The sequence below is a fragment of the Haliaeetus albicilla genome, chromosome 2, assembly GCF_947461875.1.
Source record: "Haliaeetus albicilla chromosome 2, bHalAlb1.1, whole genome shotgun sequence".
NCBI lineage: Eukaryota > Metazoa > Chordata > Aves > Accipitriformes > Accipitridae > Haliaeetus > Haliaeetus albicilla.
The window spans coordinates 69480181-69500574 of record NC_091484.1 but is presented as its reverse complement, the minus strand read 5'-3'; the positions used below and the strand labels follow the sequence as shown (position 1 = coordinate 69500574).

General features: G+C 40.6%; 1 protein-coding gene across 6 annotated transcripts in view; it reads left to right on the top strand.

Moving 5' to 3' along the window:
* The first annotated feature begins 6906 nt into the window (after positions 1–6906).
* Positions 6907–20394, top strand: part of ZMYND11 (zinc finger MYND-type containing 11) — a 110356-nt gene continuing 96868 nt past the window's right edge. For 4 of the 6 annotated variants that reach the window (XM_069778173.1, XM_069778171.1, XM_069778172.1 and 1 more), the window contains exon 1: positions 6907–7163. The gene's annotated coding sequence lies outside the window, so the exon portion shown is untranslated. Of the gene's footprint in view, positions 7164–8398; positions 8424–20394 lie in introns of those variants that run through there. The other 2 variants (XM_069778168.1, XM_069778169.1) reach the window with 2 other exon arrangements.

The following is a 20394-nucleotide window of genomic DNA, read 5'->3' as shown; positions in this document are numbered from 1 at the left end:
CTTTTATGTTAACAAATGAACAAAATTAGCGCTAGTCCAGCACTAAGAAGAGGCTATAAAACATGCAAATACTAGAAATAAAATATGTGGATTTATTTCTCAATGTGAAAAATTTAGTAAGTGCAAGTATCAAACACAGAATGTGTTATTAAGATTGCCCTGAGTGACACATGCATACAGTTCAGCATGTCAAAGTCTGAATTATTTTTATTTTTGTATTCAGGATTGAGGAAATTTGGTGGAACTTTTTAAATTCAGCAATTGGGGATATTCAGAGTTACTATTTCAATGGTAACTGTATTTTAGTTACCCTGCTAATAGCTAACCATGACTTTTGAATAGCATGCCTGGTATATTTAGCAGATATGTCAAAAAAACCCAGATTATTCTTATTAAAGTTAATAGGGTGTTAATAAATTCCTTTTTTAATGAGAAATCTTTTAAGTGATTGCATTGCCATCTGCTGAACATAATGCAGCTATTAGCTAAGATAAATAGAGAAATATATAAATAATATCTATTACTTGTGAACTATACATAATACATATCATACATGACATGTAAGATCAAACAATATACAATCTATTTCTCCCAGCACTCTTCAAATCCCATCATTTTGAACAGTCCCAGCGTATAAGTTCCACTTTGGTAACTTGTCATGGCATTCACTTCCAATTCTGTCCTTGTAAGAAGGTTGTTAGTGATAGGACAATTAGACTTGAATACTACAATTGGTTTTGAGCAGGTGATTCCTTACAGAATGCAATGAAAATTAAATTGGTGATACTGGATCAAAACTAATTTATCTTATCCAACATATTATCTTTAACTCTGGATAATAGAAGATGCTTTCAAATAAGGGGTCAGAACCACAGAATGGCAGATGTGGATTTTTTTTTTGTTCCTACATTAGCTTTCATCTTGACCATAATGGTTCAAAACTGACAAAAATGTCGCTATTAATTATGCCTATCCTATACAGCCAATCAGTGATATCTCTAGGAGGTTTATTCAAGCTGCAGGTGACATCAGGATCCATCAAAGCTGCAAGCACATCAAGCTGGCTTCATGCCAGGCCAGCTTCAGTCTGTTAGGGATCTTTAGCTCCGGCAATGTGTTAGGTTTGAGAGCAGCTCTGTTCCAGAAACAATTTTGCCTCTTTTGCGTAGCATCACAACTGGCATAATAAGCTGTGTGAGACTGGAGCTAATGCCATGCAAAACACTGTTGCTGGAAACTGGAGCTTGGGAAAAAGCTGTACAGAGCCACAGCTGGGTAGCTCTGCATATGATCAGCTCTGGTCCAACAAGGCTTATTAGCTTCAGTTAAGTACTAGTGGTATCACATTATCTCTTTCAGAAACATTTGGATGTCTCTGCTCTATACATGACAGAAGTCTGTTTACTGGAAAGGCTTGTTAATCCCAGAGGAGTGCCACATGAATGCATGGAACCAGCCTGGGTCCAGCACTACATCAGAGCTAACAAGCCAACTTTGAACATGGAAAGCTTTGAAGCACAGGGTAGAGACAGAGTATTTCTGCAATAATTAGCTCAAAGCCAGTGCTGGACCGAACCTGGTCAAGCCTGGCTTGTCATGAACTGACTCAGCGCAAAGGCACTTGGACGTCTCTGCATGCTCCTAATGCATGCTGTAATACCTCCCTTACCCATTTATTCCCACTGCCTTGGGACCCCACTTACTTTAATATAGGATATTTTTTTCTTATTATTGGCTATGCTGGCATTTAATATGATGCACAATGTAATTAATATTTCCCTGCACTTATGACATTCATAATGTCTCCTTATGTAAAAACTCTAATTTTGTAATTATTTTAGTAACAAAAGGTACTACTTACTTCCTCAAAATCATAGCTGTTTTTCTGGCAAGTGATATATCTCCAGTCACTGCACCCTCATAAAATAACAGTAGATCCTATTTCATTCTAAAAGCAAGTTTAAGTTTTGTGTATTTATTTTGCATAGATATAAATTATTTTAGATATTACACCAAGACTGGACAAACCTGGGTGAGATAAATTTGATGTATACTTGGAAGCAGACATTAAAACTTTTTTCATGTTACGTGTTACGGCACCTGCTCTCGTATTGAAAATACAGTAGCCAGATGACACAAAGTATGAAACTGGTACAAATTCACTCTGTTGTTTTGAATTAGTTAAAAAATATGGAGCTAAGTTTCCTTTGGCAGACTCTGTGCTGTATCAGGCATGCAGTTTTTGTGAAGCATAATGCTGGTGTAAACACATGTCATGTCATATGTCATATGTCATAAACATATGTCAGTTTACTCACAGGTAAACTTTTTAGGATAAACCTCTATTCCCAGTTGTGCATGAAAATGTAAAGAGACAACACAGTGAACAAAAAATGCATTTTGTATCTTAATCTACATCTATACTTGGCAGGCTTTTCTGGTTTTGTTATTACCAGTTATTATACCCACAAGGTACTCACACATGTGAGTACTGGCCATAGAGGGTCAGACCAAAGATCCACCTCCCCACAGTGTACTGTCTTCAACAAACACCCCAGAATGTCTTTAGAAATTCTGCCTGTACTTTTCCTTCCACCTTTTTGTTTATACCCTTACTTTCTCAAGCCCCACCAAGTTGCAGAACTCCTCATGGAGCTCCTCTGAGCATTGTGGCTAGCCAGCACTGGACGGCCAGTCTGCACAGCCAGGGACATAGCAAAGAGAAGGAAGCTGAAAAGGGAGGAAGGATCCTGGCTGCTGCAGGCTCTACTTCAATCCTCATCACGTCAAGCCTGCAAGGACAGCACCTCCGGGTGGCATGCACTCATTCCTTAGACAGCTTCATGGAGCAGCAGACATTACTAGGTGTTCTCTGCTCTGTGTCCCCCTCTTGAGCCTGGTATTTTCTTTTCAATGCCTGGGGAAAAAAGGAACAGTGAAAGCTTCTCCCTAAGACTCTCCCGTCCTCCGTCCTCTGACTGTTTTCAGCTCAGTGGATTTCCTGAGCCTGTTGTTATTAAGGATTTGTTGCCTTCCCCCCAGCTTCCGAAATTAAATGCATTGCTGAGATTTTTACTGCAAAGAAAACTATGTTGCTAAATTATGTTCTGATGAAAAATTTCCACTAATTTTCTGCATTAATACTTCTATGATCACAACACAGCAGACCTGCCTCTCAGGAAACACATTCAAATTATTTTTGTTTCAGTGCGGCTGGGAGTGGAGCGCACAGTAAAGTGGGTTGGCACCAACAGCAAGAGACAGCTATCTTACAAAGCCGGATAAAGACTTGAGCACATAGTGGGTGGGTTTGGTTCAGCCAGGAAGATGGTAGAAAGTCCTGGAGAAGAAGGCTGTGCTGTGCATTCATTAGCTTAGCACAAGTCCCATGATGGAGAGGACACAACATTCCCTGCTCTACTCAGGGCAGAATTCAACTGATGTTTTCACGGTCCTGAGCCTGGCACCTAGAACCCACTGGCAATGACGTACTTGTTCGCCCATGTGTTTGATGGTTGTACCACTGAACCAAGAGAATGGCAAAAGAGCATGGTAAGAATAAAAGGTTATATCCACACAGGATTGCGTTGCCCAGTATTAGAATTAAAAACAAAACAAACTTTTGAAAAGGAGGAGAGAAGGAGCATCATTTAAAAGGAAAATGGAGACATATTTACCAGCCTGCATGTTACTAGGCAGTGTCAGTCTTCTCACGCACAAAAAAGCATAGTGGACATACTAGTCCCCATCCATACCTTGGCAAACATGGTTAACAGCCAGGCACCTACGGTGTTTGCGTCCCAGCCTCCAACTGCTTTCTGCTCAGTCATGGTTTGTGTGTCTCCAACCTTCAAGGGATTTCTTTCCCATGAACCTGCCTGATATCCCCTTTCGTTCACGGAAGTAGATTATATTCTTAGTCTGGATGCCACTTATTCTGGGAAAACTGTGCTTCTGCTTATGCAGCTTCTCCTCCTGCCCTCCAAGCCCCCTTCCAAGGGAAGCAAACAGTACCGACAAACCTGCTGTTTACACACCAGCGCAGCAATACTGGCAAAAGCACACAGCACACACACAGCCTGATGTATTCCTATGGTAAGTACTTTCCACTCGAAAGGAAGTAACTTTATCATGTTTTCTTTCTGCCAGTGCATTAGTGGTGTGTTTTTGTTCCCCGCAACCACATAAGCAAGCAGATGGCTGGACCCCTCACCATTACACCGCAAGCTGCCGGCTGCAGCTCTACAGACGTTTTTGACAACCACACTCGATCCCCAACCGAGCTACTTCAGCCCGCGAAGTGCCCGTCCTCTTCCAGAAACCCAGCGCCCCGCTCGTCCTTCCCAGGGACCTCCCAGGCCGGGGAGGGAGGAAATGCCTGAACGGCCCCGCGGCCTCGCACCGCCCCCAGCCCTCGCCCCGGGGAAGGGGAGGGGGGGGCTGGAGAGAGCCCTAAGCCCGCTTTTTTGTTTTAACAAACATTTCCCCCTGCCTATGAGGAAACCCGCCGCTGCCCAGCGCTGGGGGAGGGTGGGATTTCCTTCCCATTGTCTGCCGGGCTCAGCCCTCCCGGCTGCAGCGTTAACTGTTTAGCGCTCCCGGCTCGTGTTCTGCGTGGAAGTTAATGGCCAAAAGGGATCCGCGAAAGGGCTCATCCTAGATACCAAACGAAACGCAGATAAAGGCAAGAATCGGGGCTAACCGAGACCGGCTAGCAGGGCTCCAAACCTCTATGTTAATGAGCATTTAAAAGTCTTTCCAATACAGATAAAAATAAGTCAAAACGACCGAAAAATGCATCCTTTTTATCCTTCAGTGTGCATCCTGAAGGCTGTATAATGCAAACAGTTGCCCAGGGGACCTAATGAGGACATCAAAATATTTCAAAACAAGACCCACGAACACCCATATAAAAGCTATATGCCTGTCTTTCTATACTTGATTTAACTCATTGCCCACCAGCTCAGACAAGGTAAGGTGGGTACGGCTGCAGACACTCCCTACATGTTTGCTTTAGGATACCTTGTTCTTTCCAAAATCAAATATTTGTATCCTGAAACAAATACTTGGAGGCTGTCCAGACTAGCCTTTACAAATATGTAAAGTACAGCACATTGCTGGCAAACAGTAGACTCCAGGTAAAAACCTGTAAGGCAGGCAAACCATAAGGCTTCAACCCTGCAGATGCTTCCACATTGGTGAAACTGCGGCCTAAATATTTATTTGACAGGTCTCTGTGGGTCCTTGAGAGATAAAGGGCTAAAACCTTTTTATACTGAAGATAGCCAAACTTCTGCCTTAAGTAAGTATTTACATAGGTAAGGAGAAGGCACTGTGGCAGGGTAATAAATCTCTTCGCTAAAGAACCTGAGACTGGAATTGGAGCTTTGTTTTGGAGTTATCGCAAATCCCTGCAGCCAATCCAGCTGTAGGGGGTACCTGGCTGGTAGGGCTGAAGAATTAGACGGTTATGTATGCTGCTAGCTATGCTTCTCCTCTGTTTCCTTCTGGATGCAAAAATTAGTGTGCCTTAACCATGCCAGCTTGAGCAGAACTGTTAGCTTGACTGCATGGTAGAAACAGTAGAAATAATAAGGACCCAAACATTTTTTTTTCTTATATAAATATAGCTCAGATGCTGTTTGTACAGAGAGGTTTCAAAGAAACCTAAGACAGCCAAGCCAGCAATATCCCATGGAAACTTGGCATATATTTCTATCAAACTTCTTTTGAAAATTACATGCCTTAATGAAATCAGAGCCAAACATCACAACTAAATGCTTAACATAAGGTAGCCTTTTTGTAATTATACTGATGGTAAATCCCATCATACTTAAAGAATTGCCTGCAAATTTCATTTGTTTTTTATTAATACAAGCAATATAATGCAGTTAATAAATTATAGTACCACTGCTTGGTATCTGCCCAACCCCTCAAGCACCCTGTGAAAACAGATTACCAGCACTTTGTTTCTTATCTATTTATTTTAGATAACGTAAAATGTTCTTTCATATTTAAATACATAATAGAAGTAAAGCTTTATCACTGCTGTGCAACTAACAATTATTTGCATTTTATTTTTTAAAAGAGGACATAAAGTCCTGATGCAGCAGTCTCAAACAAAATGTGGGTTTAGACACTACTAGAAATCTTATTTACTAAACACACTGGAGAAACTTTCACTGTTCAGTGTGCAAACTCTGTTAAATCTTTGACTGATCAGGCACAATGGATGCATCTTTTTTCACCATTAGCAGTCCAAACCTATTTTAGTAATACTAATGACTACTCATATGACTAAAATTATTTGCATGCATAACTGTTTACAGAACTAAGCTTACAGTGTATTTTAATAAAGTATGTCACTTTTCTAGTTGAGATTAATTAATTGTGAAGCATGTTACTTTTCCATTAAATAATTCCTTAAGTATTTCAGAAACTTTAGAATGTAATTGCCTAGACATTTATTATTCATATTTACCTCACAGTCCGTATAAAACCAAGACAAAATGTACATGTTTTCTTGCTACTTACATATATATATATGCACCTATAAAGTTATATATTTCATATTACTGTCTCTCTCCCAATCCTGCAGTGAAAGTGTGTATCTGCAGCTTGCAACATATAGCCAACTCTGAGACACACCAGTGATTCTGTATGGTTTAGTTTCTGTTGCTCAAGGTGAGTACCCACTTTCAAAAACATTATCTGGAATTTCTCCAAGTTGGACTTCATGATAGGAGGGAGGACTCTGCATGTATCAGGGCCAGATAAGCGGCACATTTTTCCTCTGCAATAAGCTAGGGTCCAGACCTAAGAGTATGATAAAATACATATGTAATAAATAGTTAAAGATCCGTTTCAAATGTATTATTAAAAAAAATAATAAAAGAAACAAACAGCAACTCCAGCAGACACCACTAGAGTTCTCCTTCTCCCAAATATCCCTAGCACCATCCTAAACCCTGTTTACCCCAGAAACCTGAACTGTGGACAGACAGAAGAGGAGAGAGAGAGAGAAAATTCAGACACAATAAAACTCTGAGGGGAAAAATATGTGGAAGGAGGAGGCAGCAGCGGCCTGGGGAAGGGATTGAAAAGTTTCCCCTGGCTTAACTTCTCCCCCCCTGCAGCAGCAGAAGCAGCGCCAGCAGCACAAGGTGAGAGAGACTTTTAAGTCTGGGGAGGAGGGGTGTGTGTGCGGCAGGGGGGGGGTGAATTTACAGCCCTGTGGATATTTCTGTGTCTGCCTCCCTGGCTTTGGGGTGCGAGAGACGCCGTGTCTCATGCTGGGTGGATTTTTTTTTAATATGATGGAGGATTATAAACATGGCGCCTTAAAAAAACTACAAAATCATGTACACACTGTTCCAAGGAGACGGGGGAGAGGGGACAGGGGAAGGGCTGGGCACCAGGGGAGGGGGCAATCCTGCCCCGCGGGGTGCCATATGGGGAGGGGGGAGCAATTATACTTAATAATAAAATGTGTGGGGCTGCGGGGGGTGGGGGGGAAGATGGAAGGCGGGATTTTTTTATTATTATTATTATTTCATTTTTCGGAGTGGGCAGGATTATCTGGCAGCCCGCTTGGAAATCGAGGAGGAGAAGGGGACGGCGGCGGAGCGCGTGTGATTATTAAGGGCGATTATTTTTGTCCCCACACCTTCCCCGGTCGGATTTCGGCTGGGAGGCGGCGGCGGGGGGTCCCCCGCGCCCCCGTGCCGAGTTGCAGTCAGCCCGGGGCCGGGGCGGGAGGAGATGGGGTGGGGAGAGGGGCGCAGGAGAGAATCGCTGCCTCCAACGCTCCGCGCGGGCCTGCAGGGAGCGGGGGAGCCGGGGACTCGCGTGAGAGGCGAGGCCGAGCGGGGTGTGGCGCAGCCCGGCCTCAGCCTCGTCACCCCCCCCAGCCCCGCTCTTTTCCCACACGCGGGGCGACCGCTTTGCTCCCCACTCCTCCCCCCCCCCCCGCCTTCCTTTCTCTCTCACACACACACCCCCCCCCCCGCCGCCCCCGCATTTCCTCGCTGGGCTGGGGGATGTCTGCTTGGAGGACGGGTCTTGGCCCGAGTAATGGCAGCTGCTCGACAGCGCCGAGTCGCCACAGGAGAGAGACGGCGGGCCCCCGCAGGCCGGCCGCGGCGGGAGAGGGGCCATGACACCCCTTCCCCGCGGGGGGGCAGAGGAGGGGACGGGGAAAGGGTGAACTTAGAGCCCCAGCCCTCCTCCTCCCCCCCGGGCCCCGGGCGTCTGCGGGCGGGCTGCGCCACCCCCGCGGCGGAGACGGCCTTACCGCCCGGCTCTGCCGAGAGGGCAGGCGGGGGACGGGGGGCCCCTGGCTTCCCGGATCGCCCTGCTGGCGGAGCGCCTTCTACCCCGGCATAGCCCCGGGGGGCTTCCTCGCCTTCCCCATCTGCTCCGGGGTAGGGCGCGGGGGTGGGGGTGGAGGAAGGGCTGATTTCTCCGTCTCCCCCCCCCCCCCCCCCCGCTGCGGGCGAGGGGCCTGCGGGGACCCCGGCTGCCTGCGGGCCGGGGCCCTCCCGCGCCCTCCAGGAACAGCTCACTCGCTCCCCCCGGCCAGAAAGGGCCCTCCCGGAGCCCCGCCGGACTCGGCGGTTGGATTTCGGGAGGATATGAACTACTGAGGGGCTTGCTTTTCGTATTTTGGGGGTGTGTGTGTGTGTGTCCGAAACCGCGTTTCCAAGTAACTCCCCTCGTTCACTTTGTGAGGTGTTTTCCTTCTCCCCCCACCCCAGGGGTTGTCCAGAGGCCTGTCTGTCTCCTCTCCCTTCTTTTACGGGGGGAACGTATGCAAGCGTAGGTGTGGGGTTTCCTACGGTAAGGATGATGGGGAGCTTTGGCACGCTTTCCTCACCTTCCGCGCGTTTCATTGGACGGTACCCCTGTAAGATACTGGTGTTACGGACTTGGGAAACTTTGTGTGTCCTTTGGGGCTTATCCTGAAAACAGCAGACTTGGGGAATTTGCTTTATGTCTACTGTGAACATGGCAAACAGAACTTTACAAAGGCTAGAGCTGGGGTGGCTTGAGAAGGGGAAAAGGGGTGAAAAACTAATTAATTTGGTGCTGGTTGGTTTTATAATTGTATAATTTGGCATTTTAACACCCTGGAATCTTCTGATTTGTAGGGTCAGAACCTCTGTATTGTAGGAGTAATACTATTTGTTGTAGTTCTGAGAAGATCTTAAGGCAGTGGAAAGGACCAAAACTAGAAAATGCTTCCTTGTCCTAGGTATGCTGATTTTTTTTGCACTGCTATTGCTATTCTTTGTAGGAAATTGTTTAATTCTTTAGGGGTGATCACTGAGACAGGTGTCAGGAGGGGGGAAGAGTGGGAGTGGAAATGCCGGTTTGTGTTTCAGATCGCAGTCCCTTGGGTTTTCCTAGTCCCTCATCCTTCAGCGTGAAGGACCTGGCATCTCTCCACGTTGTTTTTTTATTATTATTATTTTGTTATCAACCATTCTGAGCGTGCTACAGAAAGTCTTTAGGAAAGTAGACCATTTGCTGGCTGCTGTGTTGTATAAAAGTGAAAGTACCCACAAAATAATTCCCAGCATGGATTTATGTTTAATGCCAGCTTTTCCATGCCTAAACAAACTCTCTGCTTTGACCAGATACTTGTATGGGGAAGGGAATGGCTCATGGACTAGGTAGTACGACAGAGAGCACTTTATCTTTCAGATGGTGAGTTTAGTTTTAATGAGTGGGAAAAAAAGTTACTATGTTGATGACTCTTTGTTGATTGTGCTATGGATGGTGGTCTCTGCCATCAAGAAGAGGCATCTGCAACTGATATTTGGTGTTGGGTTCAGCACCAAAGGACTGAGTGAGAAAAATTACTCTTTCACTCTATCTCCTGAGCTGGATAGTGTGATGGAAATGACCTAGTAATGAAGTCAGCTATGTAAGGGGAGTTGTGAGTCAGTGGATGTTGGGTGGGCGTCTTAAGACTTTGGTGGTATGCTAGTAGATGCTCTTCTTCCACAGTTTGGAGCTTTATAGCACTAATTTAACAGGGAAATGCCCTCCATACCAGTTAAACTGGTATAATTCTTTTTTTTTTTTAATCCAAGCACTTACAGCTATTATTTTTAAATATAAATATATAAAAAAAATTGAGTTTGTTCACCGTGAACAAAAATTCTTAGTAGTTTGTCTTAGTTGTTATGTATTGTGAGCCAGAGCAATACTTCCTAAATTTTCAGGAAAAATTGAACACTACAGAAGTGACAAGAATTTCATTACTGTAATTGCTGTGCACTCAATATGTGACTGCTAGGTCGTTTGCTGTAAGCTGGTGCTGTGTGTCCATACTACTTGTAGGTAGTAGGCGGTCTGTATGCAGCTGGTGTTCAGGGTGCCTGAGAGTCCTGCCTGTCCTTGTAGCAGAGAGTAGAAGGGACTGTTTAGGAAAGACTTGAGGCTTCTGCAGGGGAAGAGCCTGGATAATCTTTTCAGCCGAACATCATCTCAAGAGCAAATGAGATGGTGAAAGGCTGCGAAGTGTGCTTGGCATTTCTACCTTGCAGGTAAATATAACCTAGTGGGTGCTGTTAGTGATGTGGTGCTCCTGGAGAAGAAAATTATGTGGATGGATGATGAATTTGGCCTCAAACTCACCTTGAAGTGGCTTAGGCTACATCTAGACTATTGTGCATTTCTACCAATGAACCACAGCTTGGGGACCACTGAACTGCGCTATCTGCAGTCTCTGCATTAGGATGAAATACTTCAAAAATAAATAAATAAAAGACAATGTTTGAAGATGTTATCTTAATTTTAGGCATCTAAACCTCTCCATAAATGTCTGCATTGTCTAGTTTGTTAGAAAATTGTCTCATTTCAGACAATTTGAGAATCAGGGGAAATTTTGGAGTTAGGAGACTTGTTCTGGAATTGAGTACCCGACTTCAGTCAACCGAAGTTCACAAATTTCGGACATACGTGTAACTAGTTTTCATAGTTACTGCCTTCCACAGTCTTTCAGAGCATTTAGCTCTGGAAGTAAGGACTTCAGGCAGTGAATGTGTCCAGGATAAAAATTCTGAAAGAGGGACAGGATGGTGATGATGTCTTCAGTAAACCTCTGATTTTCTTCTTAAATGATGTTTTAGCTAGCTCCAGAGTGGCATAAGTGTTGGTAAAATAAGTCTTTTATCTGTAATGTAGGTTGTTACAAATGTTAAGTCAAACTATAAACAAAATTAATCTATGCAAAGTATATGTGGCTCACACTAGTGATGAATTTGGTTCATAAAATGCTGAGCTGCTTAAAATGACCGGCCAGATGCATACAAGAGTTTACTTTCCTGAATGAGGAAAACAGAATATTTTTTTGCAAGAGTTAGGTCAGAATTGTTTGAGCAATTCTTTTTCCCATGTCTATCCAGTAAATATATACATTTCTTTCAAATCCTGACCACTGATTTTATTAATTGGGGTGGTTTTCCTTTCATGTAATAGGACTTTCTTTATCCATCCTTCTTGCACTGATTGTTTAGCAGCTAATGTCAGGTCATGTTCTTCATCTGCAGGGGTTTTTTTGTGTTGGTTTTTGTTGGATTTTTTAGTCTCAGGATGTGATGAACACTCCTATAGTACTTGTGTAGTACTTGGAGCATGGTGCCCTTGGTAGCTGGGCAGTGCAACGTATGTCATCTTTTATATAGCTCATACATTTTAGTCTGTCAATGTTGCTTGTGCTAAATGTTGTGAGCAAAGATTGTTCTGGATGATTTTTGATCAGTTGAATGTAAATTTAGCTCATAATTGGGTTATTGTTCTAGGCTTTAATCTGCCAGTTGGGAGCATATAGCCTGCAAAATAGGTAGTTTATAAGGTGAGGTAATGATTCCATTTTGCAGGAGTTTCTTAATAAGTTAACTCTTACATTCCTAAAAAAAGTTTTCAGTGATTTTCAGTGCAGTATAAAGATGCAAGTTCAGCGGTGGTGAAAGAGTATCTATACAAAATGAAAACAAGTGTGAAAAACTTTTTCTTAAAATAAAGCTCAAATTTGTCTTTAAATGGTGGAAAATAACTTTTTTCAAAAAAACCCTTCATTCCTGGATGTAGTGGAGGTAACTGGAAGTAGATTGCTAGACACCAGAGTGGCTGTGTACAGTATAATAAACTCTGTGGCCTCTAGCCTGAACAGGTGAACTCCTGTGGCACACAGAGCTCTCTGATTTGAGAGGCCTCTCTACATGCATCTCCCTGTGACACCAGGGCTAGGTCGAGCCAATATTTCTTCCATATTTTCAATTCTAGACTTTAAACATAGGTTTATTACCTGTTTAAACCAATGTCTACCATCAAGTTAATTGAGCAAGCCTGAACTCTGTCTTGTTATTTATTTTTAACTAAGCTGTGAGTATTGAATTATATGAAGAATTTTTTTTTAGGGGTAAAATTAGACAAATAACTGCATAATGGATTTTTAGCACTATTTTTGTTTCAAAAGGAGTAAATAAGCTACTTGTTCCAACTATACAGCTTCACTGAGTGTCTGAAGTCATGCTAACACACACAGTTGGCTTGAAATGCTTTTTGATGTAAGATGTCTGCAATCAATTTCTTTAAATACACAAGTTATTAAAGGGTGAACTAACTTGAATCATAAGCTATGGTAGAGGCTGATTTTTTCCTTATGTTTTAATAAGATTTCATTCATATTTTTAATGTCTCTCTCCTGTTTTTTTCTCCCTGAGATGAACAGGGTCTTTTAGTCTTGTGGGCAGGTGACAGCAGGCACAGTGGTGATATACTGTGACATGTCCCTGAACCCAAGTTAAAGCTCATGGCGTCTAATTTTAGGTCAGCCAGCTTTGGTAATATCCCATCAGAGCCTGATCCTATAGCTGTACCACATAGATAAATCCAAAGTGTAGTTATTGAGAGTTTTGTGTACAAAAAGACTGGTTTTGATTTTCTTCCAATCTCTCATTTTCCACTTTGCCGAAGTGCAGAAGTTTCTGCTATGAAAGTATAGAGACATGTAATTTCAGTTTAAAGTACTTTATTGGTTAAAATGGTAGGACCATAATATTTATAGTTTCAAAATTACAAAAATATTAAAAAATATAAGTGAAATAGTTACTGATGTACCATCAGAATATCTTTGCATATACCTTTACCCTATATTCAGTGTTAAATTCCAAGGTTAAATAATTACAGAATAAAACATTGTGAATTAATGATTATGACTTCATACAAGTCTCAATTGTAGTATGATATAAAACTAATTCTTAACAAATAATGTTAGCACCAGAGACAGTGAAATCTGAAGTGCTAAAATCCACTTACTCGTTAAAAAAATGAAGTCAAGCATACTTAAAAAAATACCAGTAACATCCCATTCACCCTTTCTGTGGAAATTGCATTTTTTGCATGCAAAGAACTGGTCTCACTGTGTTAATTCGGTTTCGTCCATAATAGGATAGTATTGATTTGAGATCTAGTAATTTTAAAAAAGGGGAGTTAAACATACTGCTGTTTACCTGTCATTTCTCCTGTGCTTCATTTTCTTTTCCTTTGTTAGTATGTTCAAAATAAACATGAAACCAACTTGCCTTATATTCAAATATATGATTTTAATGCAGCTAAGTTAACTAATGTTTTGGTTACAGACCGTAGGAGTCTGCTAGTAGGTGTAGTACTCAAAAGCAGCGTTTTGGAAAGTGGGTATTTGTACTTTGATCTCGTGCACTTGCAGCATGGCATTATTATCTGGTCTTTTAAAGATAGGTGGATGGGAGTAGCATGCAGTGACTCATGGGATATGGTACTTAGTTCACTAATTTTAGCAGAGCGATTCTTATCTTTCAATGTTAGGTTTTATTGGAACCTTTTGGAAAAGCGGTGAAGTGAAACAAAATGGAGTTGAGAGAAAATGATTAGCAGAATCCCAAAGTAGCTAGAAGTAATATACAGTGAAAAATAAATTAAAAGGATGTAAGATATGTTTATTACTCAACAAATCTTTGACAAGATCTGAGAGACAAGGGAGCTTTATCTTTCTTCGCATTGTATCATCGTTTTCTATTAAGTCTCACACAACAATCATGCATTCGGTGAGAGAGGATCTCGCACTACAGATACCTGTTTACAATTACAGATGCTTCTCAAGTCAGAACTCAAGTAACAGCCTAGTCCGCATTGGCTGTTAGTGCCTTATTACTATTTTGTGGTGTCATTGCCAGTAACAGAAAACTTCTGAAGAGGAGATAGTCTATGCCTTGCATGAGATTGCAGTGCGTGTGTTCACACGCACAAATTGAAGTAGAAATTTTAGCTCAAAATGGTGGAGGTTTTGTTTCTCCAGTTTTCCTTTTGGTCGGTTGTTAATTTTGTGATCGGTATCTTCTGAGCTGTCATTGACTTCAGAGACAAGCTTAAACCCAGTGTTTATGCATAATCCCCTCTCCCCAACCAATTACTTAAGATTCAGGTTCAAAATTGTACAAAATCAAAACAAAAGAATTGCTATTTCATAAAATGTAATCACAGGCCACTGATTGTTCACTGATGAAAATTGATGATGTTCACTGCAGAAGATTCATTGTTAACAATAGATTAATATTAATATAATGATGGAGACCTTGGATCATACAAGCACTTGTTTCCCACGGCATAAAAATGCATAGGCCTTGGAGCATACTGATGAATCAAGTTTATTTTCATAAAATACGTTTAAAAATTAAAACTTTATGTACAACTCCAATATTGAAGGAAGAACAGTTTCAATTTGTCTTGCCTGTAGAATTTTATGTAATGTTACATTTTTGATACATTTTTGATTGTTCTACTGCAGTATGCAATGTTATGTAGGCATTTTTCATGCCTTTTGAATATCAACAGTATGACTATTGTTATTTTTGCACATGCTAAATTTTACATTGATGATTGTTCCCATTGAAGTTAATACACTTTTCCTACATGCACGTTAGTCTTTGAAGGAATTTACAGTATCTATGAAAAGAACAGAGGAAACACAGGTAACATTTTTCTATTAGTGACTTTTAACATTTGTGTGTATCTTAAATCCTGTATGTTATAGAAAGCCTTAATTATAAATAAAGGGAACTGGTAAAAAAAGAAATACAAAGATTCTTACTGGAAAAGCTGGTACCATTATGAGAAGAAAGGTTCATTTTTAAATTAGGAAAGCTAGAAAACAGATACATCAGGAAACTGAGGATTTTAACATAGTTTCAAAATTATGGAAATCAAGTATATGAAAGCAAGTTTAATAATCACATGGTTTTATTTTCTTTTTTTTAACTACAGAACATAAAATAAAAACCTGTGAATTTTGAATGTTACCTTGACTCATCCTGTTCATTAGCATTTACCTGCAAAATCTAGGCAATCCTTTTTGCTCCATGCAACGAGTTCAGACAGAGTAATGTTCTCCTCACCTTGTGCTTCTATTCTTTCTTTGTTATGCAGTTCAGAAATCTCAGAAAACTTTTTTCCTTGCTATATTAATTAAAAGCAAAGAATTGTTATTAGTTGTTTTCACAGGAACAAACTGGCACCATTTTTAGTTTGATATAACTATAGTTGAGTGTTAGGATGTTCCTAAGAACCGAGCACATGAACCTTTTCCCAGGAAGCTGGATGTTTCAGTGTCAGTCATCATGTGCAAGCTGACATTTGAAGATAATACAGCACGCTGAATAATTTGGCATTGACACTAACATTTTCTCAATAAAAAAAGGAGAATTTTAATTTTTTTCACCAATCAAAATCGCTTTCTGAAAACTTTTCTGGGTCTTGGTAAAATGTGAGGAAGAGTGAGAAGAGATACGCACTTTGCTTATTGGTAACTCAGTGTCTGACCTCTTATCAGTCGGACTGGAATGTAATGTCAGGTTGCTTAAAAGCTGCCATATTAAAATCTTGTTTGTTTGTTTGCTTGTTAAAAAAGATTGTTTTATTTCACTGACATACCTTTTTGAAGGAGAGTGCTGATGCATACCTGGAAGCATTTCAGGCTGACAGTGTTAGAAAGCAAGAAACATGGATACTTTCAAATCTGTAATTGCATCTTTCAGTTTTGTAGGTTTTGTCCTCTTCTTCTTACACTGACCTGAAGTAAATAGACTTACAGGAAATATTTGTTGTAAGAAAGAGATTCTTCCTTTTCCTGCACACTTTCCACTCTGCTGGCTTCCAGAAATCTTCTTTATAAAACCTCCTAATTGGAGACATACTCCTTACTTCTCTCTGGTTTCAGATGTGAGATCTCCTCTTGTTATTCAACTTGTACCTTTTAGGAAATATGGATTATCAGTCAGGTATCTCCAGGTGCCAGTTTTACTAGGTTTTCTAATCCATGTTGACATTCTTTTTCTCAATAGTTTTAAAAGTTGTATAAAAATAACCCCTTTACAAGTCATCCAAGTGTACGCCTAACTTGTAGCACTAATTTCTGAAGATATGTAGCTTTCAATAAAATGGAATTATTTTTGTCCCTTATAGTGACATGGGACATATTGATAATTATCAGCTAAAGCTAATTGATGGTGCAGATACTTTGAGTACAGGTGCACCAAGGAGCCTAGAAGCAGAATGTGGTTCGCTCTGCCAAGTTCATGGATAAGCACTTATAGTGTTTCCTGGGCCAGTGGGAAGGAATGGTATCCAAATTTCCGCTTGGCTCTTCTTACATGAGAACTGCCTTTCTTGATCAAACTAGCATGTCGTATAATCCAGAGTCTTGTCTCCAGCCATTGCCAATCTCAAATGTCTCCTAAAAAGGTGCCAAAAATCAGCCAATTTTCTGATGCAGAAAGCAATAGAACACTTTTTTCTATGCTAGTTCCCAAACAATAATCATTTAGATCATGTTTTCTGCTTTTACACATACAGACTTTCTATTTATTCCATTTTGGGATGTTTTAAATTCTATTTACTGTAATAACTGTACATTTTAACTAATAATGTTAAAACCTACTCCTTTTTAGGTTAAGCCTCTTCTGTCCGCGCCGAATGCCTTGCAGCCTCCCGCTGCAGTGCTCTTCTAGCATTTACTGAGAGAGCTCCTTCCTCCGTTGCAGAAAAGAGCCCTGTATACCTGCCTGTCTGCACAGTATTTGATGGAGATAAGAGACCTTGAGGGGCAAGTTAATGAAAGGCCATAGCAGTTTTCTGTTGAGTGCAAATAAGAGCTGGGAAATGCACGTATGAAAGGAAGAAAGGGAGAGTTTGGCGTGAAATGCGCATTAAGTCAAAGTCAAGGTACACATGTCACAGTATACGTGAGAGAGGACCAGTGTCTTTGCTAACAAAATTTGGTGCAGCACAGTTGACTTCAGTGGAGCAATATTAGTTTACACCTGCAGAAAATTTTCTCCTGAATATCTGGGAATGAGAATATATAATGAAGTGTTTATGGGTGAGTGACAGAGAGAGAGAGCGTGCGAGAGCGAGAGTGCATGCACACATTTTCAGGCCTGATTGATTATATGAAAAAAAATGGAGTTGAAAGAACATTATTTTAAATTAACATTCATTATCTTCACGCGTGAGATAACAGTTCACTTTGGACCAGATCCTAGTACCATTATGTTTCTTGAGCAGAGACTGCTTTTTCCTTGAATGAGGTTATTCAGTATGAGAATGGCAAAATGTAGTCAGATCTGTGACAATAAAAATATATGGTTTAGTCTCCATATATTAGAATAATACTGTATTATTTCTGTCAGGAAAACTTGGATTTTTTTTTTTTTAAATAAATTGTTAACATTTTCTTTGAAATGTAAAATAAAAAGTAAGGGAAACCTTTCTTTGGATCTTTAATCTTATGCTTGGAGAAGCTTGCAGCCATTTTAATTCATGCTGCATTCATTGATCTAGCAGTTAGATTATTTAATCACAGTGCAGCTAGGTTGTCTACCTATCGGACACTGTTAAAGAGTTCATAATATACTTTGAGTTATTGGCTTCTAAATGTCACTTTTGAAAAAAAAAAAAAAAGAAGGAAAAAAGCAAACAAGCTATAAACATCCCAGTTAACTTATAAACAGTATAAAGGAAAACAATGTGAATTCATGGTCTTATCATTCAACTCTTTTTTTTTTTTCTGTACATAATATAAATAGGAAAAAATGCACATTGTAGCAAAAAAGGAAAAAAAATCTGATTTTTATGTTCTTTGGTAATTCTTTTCTTGAAATACAGAGTTTTGCAGCATTAAGTCATCTAATTAGGCAGCAGTTTGCTATTAAATATTTTCATAACAGATGTAGTTTGTGAGCATGAAAATGAAAACCACATTTAAAAATTATAACCCCAAATAACTTTAAGAAATTTAAAAAATACTCTAAAAAATGTCTTATTCTTTAATTATAGTCATGTAAGAAAGTGGGGAAAGTCTATATTTTAGGTATTCAGCAGCAGTAGGAAACTAATTTGCTAGACTGTAAGTGCTGCAATAGTAGAAGCCCAGTGATCTAGATATATAAAGAGGGAAATAAATGTGGCAACAGCTAATGTGTGGCAGTGAAAAGTGGAGGAAAAGATTGTCATGATGCTCTTAAGTGTCCTGTGTTTTCTGAGAGGGAGCTACTCACAATGAAATAAACCCCTTCTTGGTATGCAATAGGCAAGTACCTTGTATAAAAAAAGACAGTAAATTCTTTGGCAGTGATGCACTTGGCAGCAGCGGTTTTTAAAGGATCACCCATGTGCTTTTCAGTTATTTCCCTGCAGAGATGAAAAGGAAAGTTCATGCTCTTCTGACGTATTGTTTTAGTCTGTCTGAATGCAGGTGGAACAAGAAAGTCATGTTGTTTCATATGAAGATGGGAACTGTATTTCCCTCATGTTAAATGAAAGCTAAGAATCCAGAGATGCTAATTCCGTCTGTCTGCGTCTGGATCCCTTGGCTTATTTCCTTGTGCTTTCCTGATGTACAATGAAAGCTTCGTCAAATGAGCGGCTATGATCATGTTAAGTATCTCTCAGTGTTACTATACCTTCAGCAGAGAGACTGTAAACAGTGGAAGGGGTCAGTTGTTCGTTGTATTTGCAGTGTTTTCTTAATAAGCAAATTATTCAAAGGTTTCACTCGCAGGCTATTTTAGTAGCTCCTCTGCTTTGTTATATTAGTCTGTGGCAGTTTTGGTACAACTTCTTTTTATACTTTCATCTGGGCACTCTGGGATGTGATTCCTTTCTATAAGCAACATGCCATGAAGTATGTACATGCGGAGTCCGACTGTAGAGGAGGAATCTGACTAAAGGTTTTATGAATGCCATCCTATTGCTGAGTAAGACCCCAGTGCAGCAAGGCAGGTTAAATAGGGATTTGATACTTTTGCTCTCTTTCTTTTGGAAGAGCACTGAATAGGCTGCAAACTCAGAAGGATGTGCTGTGTCCACATGTGTATTTCTTTACCAGTAAATAGGGACTTCAGTCATGCAAGCAACTCAGCGAGGTTAAAAAAAGAAAAGGTGCTGAAACCTGGCTACATCGTAAAGAAAAATGAGAATTGAGTGATAATAAAAGCAAAAAGTCAGTGCTAATGCAACATACTTGCAGGTTTTTTGCAGGAGCTGAAGATGCCTCTTGAAAAAGGTTTTGGGTGGCTGAATTACAGTTTAGGAGTTGTCAAGGGAAAGGGTGTTTAGCTATGGGTGAAGCAAGCTGAAGCCCTCGTGTGCAGGAGAGTTAACAAGTGTCTGTTGAGTTCAGTCCATTCTGGTGGGTGTGGTGGCCAGATGATTATCAAATAAATTAAGTACAATATTACAATGGGTATCCAACCTTTTCATGTCTACGTTACTAGACTTAAGAAACAAAAGAGCTCTTGACAATTTGAAATTATGGCCATGTTCTTGAGCATTTCTTGAGTTCCACTGAATTAATGAAATTAACTGAACTGCCAAACTCGGTGGAGAGCTGCTGGTTAGCTGTTGTCGCAGGAACCCCACATCTTGGGCAGAATGTGCTGCTTTAGAATCGCTTTCTCTTGAATTTAAATTATGACCTTCACTTTGTGCATCTCAGGCTACAGCAAGCTGCAATGGGAGGTAGCCCTGAGAAGGTGTTTGCTAATGGGGTTCTAGCACCTGTGACGGGTGTGCTAGATAATTGAAAAGTGATGATGGTGTACTGTGTTTGGAAATTTCATTTAAAGTATTTATTTATGTAGTTATGATTTTGACTCATCCAAGCCATTTTTGTGATCCGTTGGCACTTTCCACAAGGGTAAGGATGCTTGCCCTCTTGTCCTGGCCAAGTTCCAGTTCGGGTAATTACATTCTGACTACCTACATTTCTGTAAAGTTGCATCTGGATTTTGTTACTGTTGTTTATTTACATAGTAATGCATATGTACTTGGCAGTTTACAAAATAACAG